We start from the raw sequence: 14,138 nt of genomic DNA, 5'->3' as shown, positions 1-14,138 counted from the left end.
GTGCCCTCCCTCCTGTTGTGAGCTGCCAGCGCTTGATACCTGGCGCCCTTCCTCTCCCCTGCTCTCTGTTGGTGACGCTGGTCCCGATTTCCAACTGCTCCCCTCTGAGCCCCCTCTGGCCCTTTCTTCCTGGGGTGTCCCCCTAGGCTCCCCCCTTGCCCTGGCCACTGGTGCTCCTTTCTGTGAATCTTCTGATTCACTGGAAAGACTCGGAGATCTCGGGTCGTCGTCATCACTCATCTTTTCTTCTGCCTCCTCCCCCTCGCTCTCTGTTTCCTCCCTTGCCCTTGCCTCTGCTCCTGAACCCCTGACAGCGACCAGTAGCGTCTGACTGGCTGGTTCCCCTGCTTGCACCCCATCAGTTCCCGCCATGGCACGCTTTGCTTCACATCGCTGGAGAACATTGCGTCCATCCCCTGAAGGAATTTCTTAAGGTCCTTCAAGGCATCATTTTGCGTCGCCTTTAGGGGCCTGATCCATTCTCTCTTTTTTTTGAAAAGATATTTATTAAAGTTTTTAAAGTAGAACAGTAAAAATGAAAAATAAAAAGAAACATACAAAATAAAAACAGTAAAAAAAAACACATTGATTTTCCATAACATATCTTCTTACACTTATTTCCCCGGACCTCCTCGTACCTCCCTTTCTTGTATTCCACTTCAGTTTGTTAGTTCAGCAAATCCTTACCATTAAGCTTTTACCCTTTTGTAAACCTTTTTTTCTATCTCTTAAAGCATTACAGCTGGAAACCACTTAGTTTCTATCCAACATCCTTCTAGCATTCATTAATTTTACAATATTTCTGTAAATAGTCTTTAAATTTCTTCCTGTCTTCTTTCACCGACTCTTCTCCCTGGTCTCGGATTCTGCCAGTCATTTCTGCCAGTTCCATATAGTCCATCCATTCTCTCGCCCCATCCTGCAGATGCCTCACAATGTAAGCCACCCTCTCCCCATCATCAGCAAAGTCATTTTTCTGCAGCTCCAAAGCGTACTGCACTTCCATTCGGAAAGCATTGTAGTCTTGGGGCTTTCCACCAAATTTGTGTACCAGCCCCGGTACCTTCCTTGCGATGGGGGTGGCTCTGACCTGCGCATCCTGAGCCCGTCTTTCCTCCAGCCGCGCCGTCAGGATAGCCACGTGCGTCTCCAAGTCTCGGTTCCTCTCGACCAGACTCCACACAGCAGCTGGCTGCCCCGTCTCTTCGGCTGTTTCTGTTTGGCTCATCGTGCTGCCTCTCCGGGGCTGCGCACAAGCAACGTCAGGGACTGACGGATTGCTGTAATGGTTCTAGGGGTTGCTCATGCGTAAATCGTCGCCACACCTGGCTGGGTTGCGTGGGTGAACCCTTTCTGTCTGGACAGGCACTCGCCCGTGGCTGTCTCAATCGCTGGCAGAATCCGTCAGTGTGCGTTTCTTGAACTTCTTCCAGCAAAGAAGCTCTTTGACGCCTAGTCTCCGCCTAGTCTCCCTGCGCGGAAGCCTTCTGCGCAGGGAGGGTGTGGGCATCGGAGGACCCGTGCTCTCCCCACTGGTCCCCGGCGAGGAGTCGTGGAGCCTCCTCGCCGATTCCCCCATCTGCCCCCCTTCTCCACTGGTGCTACGCTGATTTCCTTCCCCAGAAGATGTGCTGCTTCTCTCCCTCCCGGGACGCTCTCCGGAACCCCTCTGGAGCCCTCCCTCTGCCTCAGGCTCCGATGGCAGTTCCCTGACAAAACCCCTTCTGGAATATGGTCAGCGTGTACAACATCTAGCTGAATCATCACCAGGATAACGAAGTCAGACTGGGGAAAATATCATTCTTCAGAACCAAGACATCATTACCATGCTTTCCAAGTTACCTGAAAGTCACTAGAACACTTGCGAGCACAGAGCCAAGACACAGCTGAAATAAGAGAATCCTACAAACCTCGGGGTTTGTAGATGGTTGTAAAGGTTGCTGAAAGGTTTCCAGTTCACTAGTTGGAAACAGCTTCCAGGCTAGGCAGGACCAAGGTTGCTTTGTAACTGTTCCTGTCTGCCTGCTTGCCATCGTGCATATTTGTAAACCATTTCTGCCAAAATATATACATCTGCAATAGTAGTTTCTGGAAGCAGGACCTGCAAGAGTGCACACTCCATGAAGTCCATATGAAGAGTGTTACGGAATGGAGGGGGGAGGGAATATGAACGAAATCTTACTCCCAAGTAAGAGACGTAGAGCCCGAGGCGATGACCTCAAGGGAACCCTGCCACACTAGGACTCCCCTTGCCCCGTCACAACGTTGTGCCAAGCACCGCACAAAAGTCCAAAACCCCAAGAAGAAAGCGCCATTTCTGACCCCGTATCCCGATGCTATACACAATCGATGTATTTGATGAATGAACAATGTATTTGTATGAGGATGCGCTCTAGCCAATCAGATGGCGTTGAATGTAGCCCTTCAGCCAATCGCAGCAATACCATGGCTCTGTAGAGGCAGCTCAGCGCTGACAAAGTGATGACAGCTCCCGCTGCAAGAACAACGGACTGAGTCAATCGAAACCTCGTTACCCAGTTAATCCAATCAAAACTAGATGTTGTTTAGTCGTTTAGTCGTGTCCGACTCTGCGTGACCCCCTGGACCAGAGCACGCCAGGCCCTCCTGTCTTCCACTGCCTCCCGCACTTTGCTCAAACTCATGCTGGTAGCTTCGAGAACACTGTCCCACCATCTCGTCCTCTGTTGTCCCCTTCTCCTTGTGCCCTCCATCTTTCCCAGCATCATGGTCTTTTCCAGGGAGTCTTCTCTTCTCATGAGGTGGCCAAAGTACTGGAGTCTCAGCTTCAGGATGTGTCCTTCCAGTGAGCACTCAGGGCTGATTTCCTTCAGAATGGATAGGTTTGATCTTCTTGCAGTCCATGGGACTCTCAAGAGTCTCCTCCAGCACCAGAATTCATAGGCATCCATTCTTCGGCAATCAGCCTTCTTTATGGTCCAGCTAGATACAATGTAGCAATGTCAGGCCAGGCCACTTCCGAAAAGAACCGTCTGTATTAAAAAAGCCTAAGAACACTTGGAAATTCATAGAAAACCACTGGTTTCACCGATTCTCTTCAATCCACCGCCAGTCTGCATCGTTGGCCAAGGACTTGGGAACCCCTCGGTCCCCGCCAGAATTCCCCAAGCGGGAAGTCACCTACTCATAGGAAGGTACTTTACCCGTAGGTGACAATCGCTGGGCAAAAGCTCTCCTCCGGACTTACCCAGGCGGCAGACTATGCAAACCAAAGTTCTATTGTCCTCTTGCAGTAGGTGCTTAGAATGTACTTGGGTGTCGAGACCCCGCAGCCACCCCGTCGTTGGAAATGACTCACACAAGGACACGGATATTAGGTTTCTGTTACTGGGCAAATTTTGGCCACAACTTTATTGAAATTAAAGAATGTGAGTGGTATTGGCTTAGGCATTGATTGGACCTGACTATATCTAACTCCTGCCCATTGTGCAGGAAGTCCCAGTAAGGGTAAGCCACCGGTAGGGGGAGCCCTGTCGATGCGAACCAACTCAAGCTCCCCCTGGTGCTCCCGTCGGGGTCGTGTCAAGGCCTTAGCCCCCCAGCCGGGCTTCAGACTAGATCAACACCCCCGGATTCCTTTAACGGAATACCCTTAAGCATGGAGGGGCAGGTGTTGGCTACACCTCCCCTCCCCAACACAAGGTCAAACAATGCCTAACCGCAACCCTAACAAAGTTGTGACGATTGCTACGAGGTAGGCGAAAACCAAGTGGCCAGTGCCAATTTGCCAAGTGGTAAAATTCCTACCAGGCCCCTCGGACAAACAAGGCGACCAACCAAAGTCCATAGCAAGGCCATTGCCTAACCTGCAAAATAGGGAGGGAGGGAGGGTGATTGAGGAAGCGAGCCAAAGAAGAAGTTCTCTGGGGGTTGGCTGGCCGGGCTCTGATGTGGCCAGGATCCCATAGGCAACGGGGGACAGAGTCCCCCGCCCCTGGTGGGGAGTGGGTGGCCACGTGGTCCACCGCAACTCCTCCCCACTGGGAAGTGGAGCGGATTTCCCAAGACATATCCTGTATTTGCATGTTACCCCAACACATTCCTCCTATGTTAATCATGTATAACCCTCCCCTTTTCTGATGGAGTGGTGATGTTTAGCGAACTGTCTGCTGGTATAAGATAGGAACTTTTAAAAGTCCTTGTCACCCCGTTCTCGGGGTTCAATTCCTCTCTGAACCTGTTGCGCGATAAACTTTGGTCTCCGCTATTTGCTCCGGTTGGTGGCTGGACTCCTTCTTTATTCCGCAGGGACCCACGGGCTCTGAGCAGCCTCCCACCTGGATTTTTCCGTAACAACAGAAACTCGACTAACCCTCTTGAGAGAAGAAAGGTGGCTTTTGCTCCCACTGCAATGTTGTAATCTAAATAAGCACATCTTCCTACAAGTGGATAGTAGCCATGAAGTGCTTTGCTCCACCTAGAGAGGTTGCAAGTGGACCAACAAGGTCTGCGTAGACAGTCTGGTAGGCTTTAGATGCCCACCTGCCAGAAACCTTGCCCTATTGAACTGTGTGTCATCATGATGGCCTTGGCCGGTTGTGAGTTGTGAAGGCCGCTTCCTGCAAGGCCCTTTCCACCTTGCCTGGGGGGCAGGGCCCAGACACCAGCTCTACGAAAGAGGCTCCTGGTGAGACCAGAGGGACATTGCTCGGCCTGACAAGAAACCCAAACTATTGGATTCTTTTGCCCCATCTTTTTGTGCCTGCTGAACAGCCGTGTCATGCTTATGATCATATTTTATTCTCTTGGGAATTCTGCTGTTTTAAATGTGCATTTTATATTTGACTTTACTTAGCATTGTTGTTTTTTTGTGGGGGGGATGCTTAAGTTTTTTGTTTTGTTTTTGTTAACTTTGTGTTAAATATGAATTCTGTAGTTGACTTCCTTTGTAATGTTTTATTTTGAAATCTTTAATATTTCAGTTTTTGGTTAAGTATGTTGCTTTAACTGTATACTCTATATTTGACATTTTTCAGATTGTTTTATTTATGTTTTAATATGTTGTAAACTGCTTTGAATTTTTTCTTGAAAATATAAAGTGGTATAGAAATGAAATAATTAATTAATTAATTAATTAATAATAACAATAACAACAACAACAACAACAACAATAATGTTCATTGAAATGTTGTGTCCAAAGACTGCAGCTGATGGAGAGATCACCCCTCCCTCAATTTTCTATCAGATTATTTAGATTTGGTAAATAATTCTTATTGCTATTCTTATTGTATTGATTATTATAATTGATTTCTGTAGTTCTGACGGTTTAGCTGCCTTGAGCATGAAAATAGAAAGGCAGTATACAAACCTAATCTAATAAAGAGCCGTCCTCCTCCTGAGCCTGGGGCAGGACCGTAGCCTGAGAGAGAGAGGGTTGCACAGTTCCCCGATTATTTTGGAGGAATTCCACACCACACATTTAAAGCTCTTACACCACTTGAAAGAGTCCAGGCTTTCCCTCAAGAATCCTGGGAACTGTAGTTTGCCAAGGGTGCTGAGAGATGTTAGATCTGTAGCAAACAGAGGTTCCCAGGGTGTGTTGGGCGAATCTGTGACTCTTAGTGCAATGCTTCTTGAAATGTGTGGTTGTGACCATTGTCCTCATAACAGCACTGGGGTTCGGATTGCAGTGTGTGTGTGTGTGTGTGTGTGTGTGTGTGTGTGTTGCAGAATGGTTTAATTAGCTCATTCTCCTCCTAGCACATTGTCTTCATTCAACTCTGGCTGTTGAATGAATGCTTTCTTATAATCATTCTTATGTTTAAGTGGGCTTTGGCCTCCTTCCAGACAGAGGAAGCAGAGGAAAGCTCAAATGATGACAGAAGGCAGGGGCATCCAACAACCCAGAGTTTTGGTTTGGATGTGACACTTTTAGACTTCCCCAAGCCATCCCGAAGCCCCAATTTCACTCGGCCCCATTTCACTCTGGTCCATCTGAGTATCTCCTTTCCACCTATGCCTCCCCTCCCCCCCAAATATTCACAATTAAGAAATCAGAAAACAACCCCCACCTCTCTTTCGACAGAACTAGATGGAATGATCAGGCATAGCAACTCCTGCAGAGAGGATAAAACCAAAATGTTTCCAAGGGACACATTTATCAAACAAGATATCTGCCCATAGCTCAGTCAGTAGAGTGTGAGACTCTTCATCTCAGGGTCGTGGGTCCGAGCCCCACGTTGGGGAAAATATTCCTGCATTCCAGGGGGTGGACTAGATGACTCTTGTGGTCCCTTCCAACTCTACAATTCCAGGATATCCTGTGAGGAGTGGTCTGAAGTGAAGACACAAGACAGGAGTTGATCATCATGTGAGCTGCGCACAGGTGGGCTGAAGTGAGCTGCTGACCAGTCCCGTGGAGCCTCCTTTTATTGAGACAAATATGCAAGGTAGGCAGATACATTTTGGGCTGTGACCTTTACACACCTTTGGTCCCGAGATCGTGGGGTGGTACAAAGTTATTTTGGCACCTGTTTCCACCGCGTCATTTTCCCCTTGCACAGTGTATGACGAAGGAGACAAAAGGTCTCAGGGACAAAGGTTACAGACAGGACACCGCAGACTGCTGAGACCGCAAAAGGTCAGACAGAGGGAACGATGTTCCAGAAAGCCATGACTTTGTCTGTGAGGGGGAGTATGCTACGCACCCCAGGGTCACGCGTGCAGGCAGACTGTGGCTGCCTGCTAGTGGGGAGTGTGCTCCCTCCCGACCCCACTGCCCACTCCGCGATTATCCCTACAGTAGTCAACTGAGTTTTACTCAGAAGAGATGTGTCAAAATCAACACAGCCACGTAATTTGTGCCCATCAATTTAAATAGGTCTGCTGTGGAAAGGACTGATGTTGACTACAACCCTGATGTTTTCTGATTATTTTATAGAGCGTTTCCCTCAATAGCAAAAAATGGAGGCAGAGACAATTTACTGAATTTCAAAACCACTGAAGCTTTATTGAATGAACGAATCAATTTATTACAGCCACAAACCAGAATATGGACTTCTACAGAGATAGAGAACATGTAGAAGAAGAAGAAGAGTTTGGATTTGATATCCCGCTTTATCACTACCCTAAGGAGTCTCAAAGCGGCTAACATTCTCCTCCCCCCCCAACAAACATTCTGTGGGGTGAGTGGGGCTGAGAGACTTCAGAGAAGTGTGACTGGCCCAAGGTCACCCAGCAGCTGCATGTGGAGGAGCGAAGACGCGAACCCGGTTCCTCAGATTACGAGACTACCGCTCTTAACCACTACACCACACTGGCTCTCATATATATGTAGGTTAAATACCAAGAACTAACTTAGTTGGTCTTTAAGGTGCTACTGGAAGGAATTTTTTTCATTTTGACTATGGCAGACCAACACGGCTACCTATCTGTAACTATTACTCTTAATATTATTCATTGCTATGGGGCTTCTTGAAGCAATTCAGAATACAATCAACATTAGCAGAACACTTTCCTTTACAAGGACAACTTAAAAAGCAACAATTTAAAAGCAATAAAAAAGTAATATTGCATAGGAAAGAATTCTAAAACAACATCAATGATCACAATTAGCAACAACACACAATGAAATAGCAAGCAAAACTTGCCACTCCATCATCGCTGAGCCTTGAAACTTGTGTCTTATCCCCGTAATAAACATTGACATCAAGTCTTATGTCATCTGGAAGAGAATGAAGGAGAAGAGAGATGAATTTCTGCCACATTTACTGATTCACCAAATTGACCTGGCCCCCATTCCACCCTATTTACAAGGAGGCTTTATGGATCCTGTCTTTGGTGGCAACGACTCCTTCCAAGCCTGCAGTTTGGCCATCTTTGTGCTGTGGCAGGATTTCACAGCCACATGACCCAGGAGGTCTGCATCAAGCAAGGATGCTGCAGCTACTGAGTGGGCTCTCCTTAGTCTGGAAAGTGCGTCCCATGTCCCCAGGCTGTGGGTGTTACCTTCTTTGGGGCAGAAGTGAGCCAGGTCCAGAGGGATGAGAGCATGCTGCAGAGAAAAGAAAAGACCGTACTGGATCAGATGACTGATCTGATCTTAAACCCCCCCCCCAAATAATGGGTGCAAGAGAACATGGAAGCAGATCCAAGCCAGGGAAGACTTGCTTCCATCATGGGATGAGTGAGTTCTATTGCCTGCCCCCAAGGTGGAAGTGTAAGATCAAGGAAGAGTGCAGGAAATGTCTCCAGCCTTGTCCGGCCTCCCAGGGACACACATTGTGTTGTGCACCTGATACAAGACTGTGATTCCTCCTGTGGGAATCTTTTCACAAGCCACTCTGGGGGCCTCTTGGGGCTGTGAAGGTGCCAAAGGTGAGAGACTTACCTTCAGGCAACTGAGCCTTCTTGCACAGGACATCAGCCAGCTAATGCCACTGGCTGCCAGTTGCCTCTCCGCTGCAATCGCACTTGTTGTGTAACCTCTCAGTTCCTGTGGGAGGAAAGGGGACCTCAGGATCAGGAGGCTGGTCTGGGGAAAAGAGGCAGACCACTGTGCAGCCCTTTACACTCTCAGAGAGAGATCCGTTTCTGTTCTAAAATGGCAATGTCCTCCAGACTTCTGGAGGCGGCGTGAACGGCAATGGCGGTCCTCTTTGCATTTTAAGAGGAAGCTCCGCGGAAACGGGTCGTCCGCTACGGCGAAGCGGAGACCCACATCAGAAACCCACAGGCAGCGAAAGCCTGTGGTCGTGGGACTCGGCGGGCACCAGAAGCGCCCCCCGAAACGAAGAAGGGACCCCGTAAGGGGTTCCGGACCGTGGAAGGGCTGGCGCGGTGCTGTGAGTCGATCGCTCTTTCCGTGGAGTGAAGTCGCATAGCTGCTGTCGGTGAGTGCTGACCTTTTTTCCTGGGAACATTTAATTTGATAAGCAACAACCCGTGAGTAAGAAAGACTCAAGGAATTAGAGACTAAATTGACTTGAAATTCGGCTAAAAACGGGAGACGTAACCAGGAAGTCCGTCTTCCGTTTCTGCTTAAGATCTAAAGCAAAAGACTTTGATGTCTGGAGCCTTTGAAGAGGCGTTAAAAGCTATTAATCCATGCATTACTGGAGCTGTTTTTATTGAGATTAAGGATTTGATTTCTTCGCTTATGGACTGTGTTTTACCTCTCCCTTTGGAATTACAATTTTATTAAGAAACCCAGGCAGTCGGACTGCCAGATTGATAGAAATGTCAGATTGCGGACTTTGATGCTTTGTTATATTGAACTGCTACAATTGAGTGTTATTGGAACTGCTACATTGAGACACTGTTTCTGGCACTTTTCAGAAACATTGTTTTACTTTAAAGACTAACTCTGCTAACTACAAGAGAGCTGAAGGTCTTTGGGGAACTGGTGGCTGTTTGGACATTGTTTTAAAAGTTCTGAAACTTTGGAATTAACTGGAGTTAAAAATTATTTATTCAACAACTTTGCTTCTTCCCTCAAGATACTTTTGAACTCCCCCTAGAGGACTTTGGATTTACAACTGTTGGTGACTTGCCTTTTCTTTCTTTCCTTCTTATCTTGTTGTTTACTCTCTGGGCTTGTGGGTTCCCATGAGACCATACACAGTTTGACCTTGGCACGTAGACAGAATTGGAATGAGTGGCACTGGGAAAACAAGAGCGGCTAAAGCGAAAGCTAAACAAACAACTTTGACCTTAACTTCACAGCCGCGCAGATCATCTGTTCCTGCTATTTTGGGGGCAGAAGAAGAAGAAACCAAGCAAGCTTCGCTGGAAGGTATGGCAGCAGGAGGATTCACTTCGGTACTAGACAAAATCTTTGAAAAATTGGAAAGTTTGGACAAGAAAGCGGATGAACAATCAGCTAAGACTGATCAAAATACAGCCAGTGTTAACAAATTAACTGATCAAGTTGCTCTGAATGCACAATCAATTGGGAAACTATTTGAAGCCACCACAGAAAATCGCAAATTGGCTGAGGAAGCCAACCAAAAAGCTGAAGCATTAGAGAAGGAGGTAAAACCATTGCACAAGCAGATTGGTGAACAGCAGGCTTATCTGTCTATGATAGAACTACGTAGCCGGGAAAACAACTTGAGACTGAGGTCAATTTTAGAACTTGAACAAGGGAACTTAACTGAGTACCTGACAAAAGAATTTTCTAAGTTTTGGCCTCTGGAAGAAGAAAAGGATTTTAAAATTGTGACTGCCTTCAGACTTGGAAGAGTAGCAAGGAAAGACAGGCCCAGAGACTGTTTGATTACCTTGAGATCTAAGGAGGAAAGAGATAAAATACTGAGTTTACACTACGAAAAATCACTTGAAATTCAGGGTAGAAGAGCAGAAATCTACAAAGACATCCCGAAACAACTTTTGGACCTCAGATCCACCTATACAGAGCTAACAAGACTCCTGAGGTGCAATTCAATTGCTTTTAGGTGGGAATTTCCTCAAGGATTATCTTTTACATTTAGAGGGAAGAAGGTGAAGATCAAAACAGCCGAGGACAAAGAAAAGTTTTTGAGTGACTACGGAGAAGACCTTCAGAAAGGGATTGAAGGATTCCCAGGGCCTGGGCCACTACCTGTACCTACACCTTTGGGATCTGAAGACCAGAAGAAAGAGACGCCACCACCAAAGGAATAACAGATTTGTCCAGGATGTCTCTGCAACTCCTTAGCTGGAATATTAATGGCTGTAATTCCCCGGAAAAAAGGAAAAGAATATTTCACTTATTGAAGAAAGAACAATTGGACATTATTTGCTTGCAGGAAACACACGTGACTAGGCTCCACAGAAAAGTGTTAATAAATAAGAGATTAGGCCAAGAATTTATTTCATCGGACCGAGTTAAGAAAAGAGGAGTGGTGATATATGCAAAGGAGAGCCTATCACCAAAATTTCTATTCAAAGATGAGCAAGGAAGAATTTTGGCAATTGAAATACAAACTCAAGGCGAAAAGTTTTTGATATTAGGAATCTATGCACCGAATGAGGGGAAATCGGAATTTTATAAGAAGCTGCATGAGACGATGCTGGACTATCTGGACTATAGCAACATCATTATGATGGGGGATATGAATGGGGTGGTACCTACAAACATGGACAAGTCACAAAGCCAAAATGTGACAAAAGACGGCAGACTACCCAAAACTTTTTTTGAACTGACTGACAATATAGACTTGATTGATATTTGGAGGACAAAGAACCCCCTAGGAAGAGAAGGAACATTCTTTTCTGAAGCCCAACTGACATGGACAAGAATCGACCAGATATGGATAACTAGAGGCCTGGCACCTAAGACTAGAAAAGTGGAAATCTGCCCAAAGACCTGCTCCGACCATAACGCAGTAAAGATGGATTTGAGACTAACTACAACCGGCTCCTTTAGATGGAAGATGAATGACAACCTGCTCAGAGACCAGGAGATTATCAAAAAAGCCCAAAAAACTTTGAAGGACTATTTTGAAATAAATTTGAACACTACAGTGGAAAAAAGAGTAATCTGGGACGCAAGCAAAGCTGTTATGAGGGGGTTTCTGATACAACAGAACACCATAAAGAAAAGAGCATAGAATGAGAAAAAGGACAAGATCTTGGAGAAAATTAAGGAATGTGAGAAAAAGTTAAGATCGAAACCGAAGTCACAGGAGATTCTGAGAGAAATTAAACTCTATCAAGCACAATACTCCAAACTGATAAATCAGGAAGTGGAGTGGAAAATCAAGTTAATGAAACAAAGATCATTTGAATCGGCAAATAAATGTGGAAAACTGCTAGCATGGCAGTTGAAAAAGAGACAAAAATTAAACACGGTTACCAACCTAGAGATTGAAGGGAAAAATATCCAGAATCCTGTGGAGATTAGAAAGTGCTTCCAGAGATACTTTAAACAACTTTATACTCAAGGGCCGCAAGATGAGACTGAGATAAACCAAATTTTGAGGAGGAACGGACTACCAAAATTGTCTCAAGAAAATAGGACAATCCTGAATTACAAAATAACACAACAAGAGATTGAAGGTGCCATTCAGAATATGCAATTGGGCAAATCTCCAGGGCCAGATGGGCTTACCTCCAAATATTATAAGACGTTGAAAGATTACTTGATACATCCATTAATGGAGGTTTGCAATGAGATTATGGAGGGGAAGAGAGCACCGGAATCGTGGAAAGAAGCTTTCATCACATTGATACCTAAATTGGAAACTGAAAAGACACAGCTCAAGAACTACCGTCCCATCTCCCTTCTAAATGTGGATTACAAAAATTTTGCAGACATTTTAGCAAATAGATATTAAAAAGTTTTAAACGAAGTGATTCATAAAGACCAGGCAGGCTTTCTCCCAGGTAGACACTTGTTTGCTAACACAAGGAATATTATTGACATTTTGGAACTCTTGCAAACAAACATTAATACAAAAGCAGTGTTAATTTTTATAGATGCGGAGAAGGCCTTTGACAACATTTCATGGAAGTTCATGAAGAAAAACCTTGAAGGGATGGGAGTGGGACGGGGGTTTGAAAGTGGCATAGATGCAATTTATTCAGAACAAAAAGCTAAATTGATAGTTAACAATGTGGTGACAGAAGAGTTTAAGATTGAAAAAGGAACACGACAAGGTTGCCCTATTTCCCCTTTGTTATTTATTTCGGTCCTGGAGGTGCTCCTGAATATGATTAGAGGGGACCGGTTGGTTGAAGGAATTCAGGTCAGAGCCAAACAGTATAAACTTAAAGCTTTTGCAGATGACCTGGTTTTGACGTTACAGGAGCCAGAATCTAGTACGAAAAGGGTTTTAGAACTGATTCATGAGTTTGGTCGGGTGGCGGGATTCAAATTAAACAAGCAAAAAACTAAGGTACTGGGGAAAAAATTGACACCTTTAGAATCAGAAAGGTTTCAGAAAGAGACAGACTTAAATGTGGTAAAAAAAGGTGAGATACCTAGGGGTAAACATGACAGCCAAGAATCTGAATTTATTTAAAGACAAGTATGAAAAGTGCTGGTCGGAAATCAAAAAGGATTTAGAAAGTTGGTCAAGATTGAAACTTTCCTTGTTAGGCCGAATTGCTGCTATAAAGATGAATGCATTGCCAAAAATGCTGTTTTTGTTTCAGACCTTACAGATTGTGGATAAGGTGGAGTGTTTCAGGAAGTGGCAGAGAGATATTTCTAAATTTGTCTGGCAGGGCAAAAAGCCCAGAATAAAGTTTAAAATATTAACGGATGCTAAGGAAAGAGGGGGGTTTGCCCTGCCAGATTTAAGGCTGTACTATGAATCAGCAGCTTTCTGCTGGTTGAAAGATTGGCTGCTGCTTGAGAATACTGATGTTTTGGATCTGGAAGGCTTCAATAATGCTTTTGGTTGGCATGCATATTTGTGGTACGACAAGGTTAAAATTCATAAGGCTTTTAAGAACCATATTGTCAGGAAAGCAGTGTTTAATGTCTGGATAAAATACAAAGACTTACTAGAAAACAAGACCCCAAGGTGGTTGTCACCAATGGAAGCTAAGGCCCGGAAAAGACTCAATATGGAGGCCAAATGGCCGAAATATTGGGAAATACTAGAAAAAGATGGAGATACTTGGAGATTGCAGAGTTTGGAGAAATTAAAGGACAAAGTGCAAGATTGGTTACATTATGCTCAGATTAAGGAGGTTTTCAACATGGATAAAAAGATAGGATTCCAGGTGGAAAAATCGAAACTAGAAACAGAACTGTTAGAACCTAAGACTAAGGTACTTTCAAAAATGTACAACTTGCTGTTAAAATGGAACACACAAGATGAAACGGTCAAATCAGCTATGATAAAATGGGCACAGGACATTCGGTATAATATTATGTTTGCTGACTGGGAAAGGTTATGGACCACCGGTGTGAAGTTTACGGCATGTAATGCCTTGAAAGAAAATATTATGAAAATGATATATAGGTGGTACATGACCCCAGTCAAGCTTGCAAAAATATACCACATACCTGATAACAAATGTTGGAAATGTAAGGAAACTGAAGGAACATTCTTTCACCTCTGGTGGACTTGCCCTAGGGTTAAGGCTTTCTGGGAAATGATATATAATGAATTGAAAAAGGTATTTAAGTATACCTTCTCTAAGAAACCAGAGGCCTTCCTTTTGGG

The 14,138-nt window shown here is 45.0% G+C and overlaps 1 long non-coding RNA gene across 1 annotated transcript in view; it reads left to right on the top strand.

Moving 5' to 3' along the window:
• Positions 1-14,138, top strand: part of LOC310697728 — a 984,178-nt gene that overhangs the window by 200,725 nt on the left and 769,315 nt on the right. The gene's annotated exons all lie outside the window — the stretch shown is intronic.

This window comes from Podarcis liolepis (assembly GCF_965112155.1).
Source record: "Podarcis liolepis genome assembly, chromosome: W".
Taxonomy (NCBI): Eukaryota; Metazoa; Chordata; class Lepidosauria; order Squamata; family Lacertidae; genus Podarcis; species Podarcis liolepis.
This window is presented reverse-complemented; position numbering and strand designations above follow the sequence as displayed.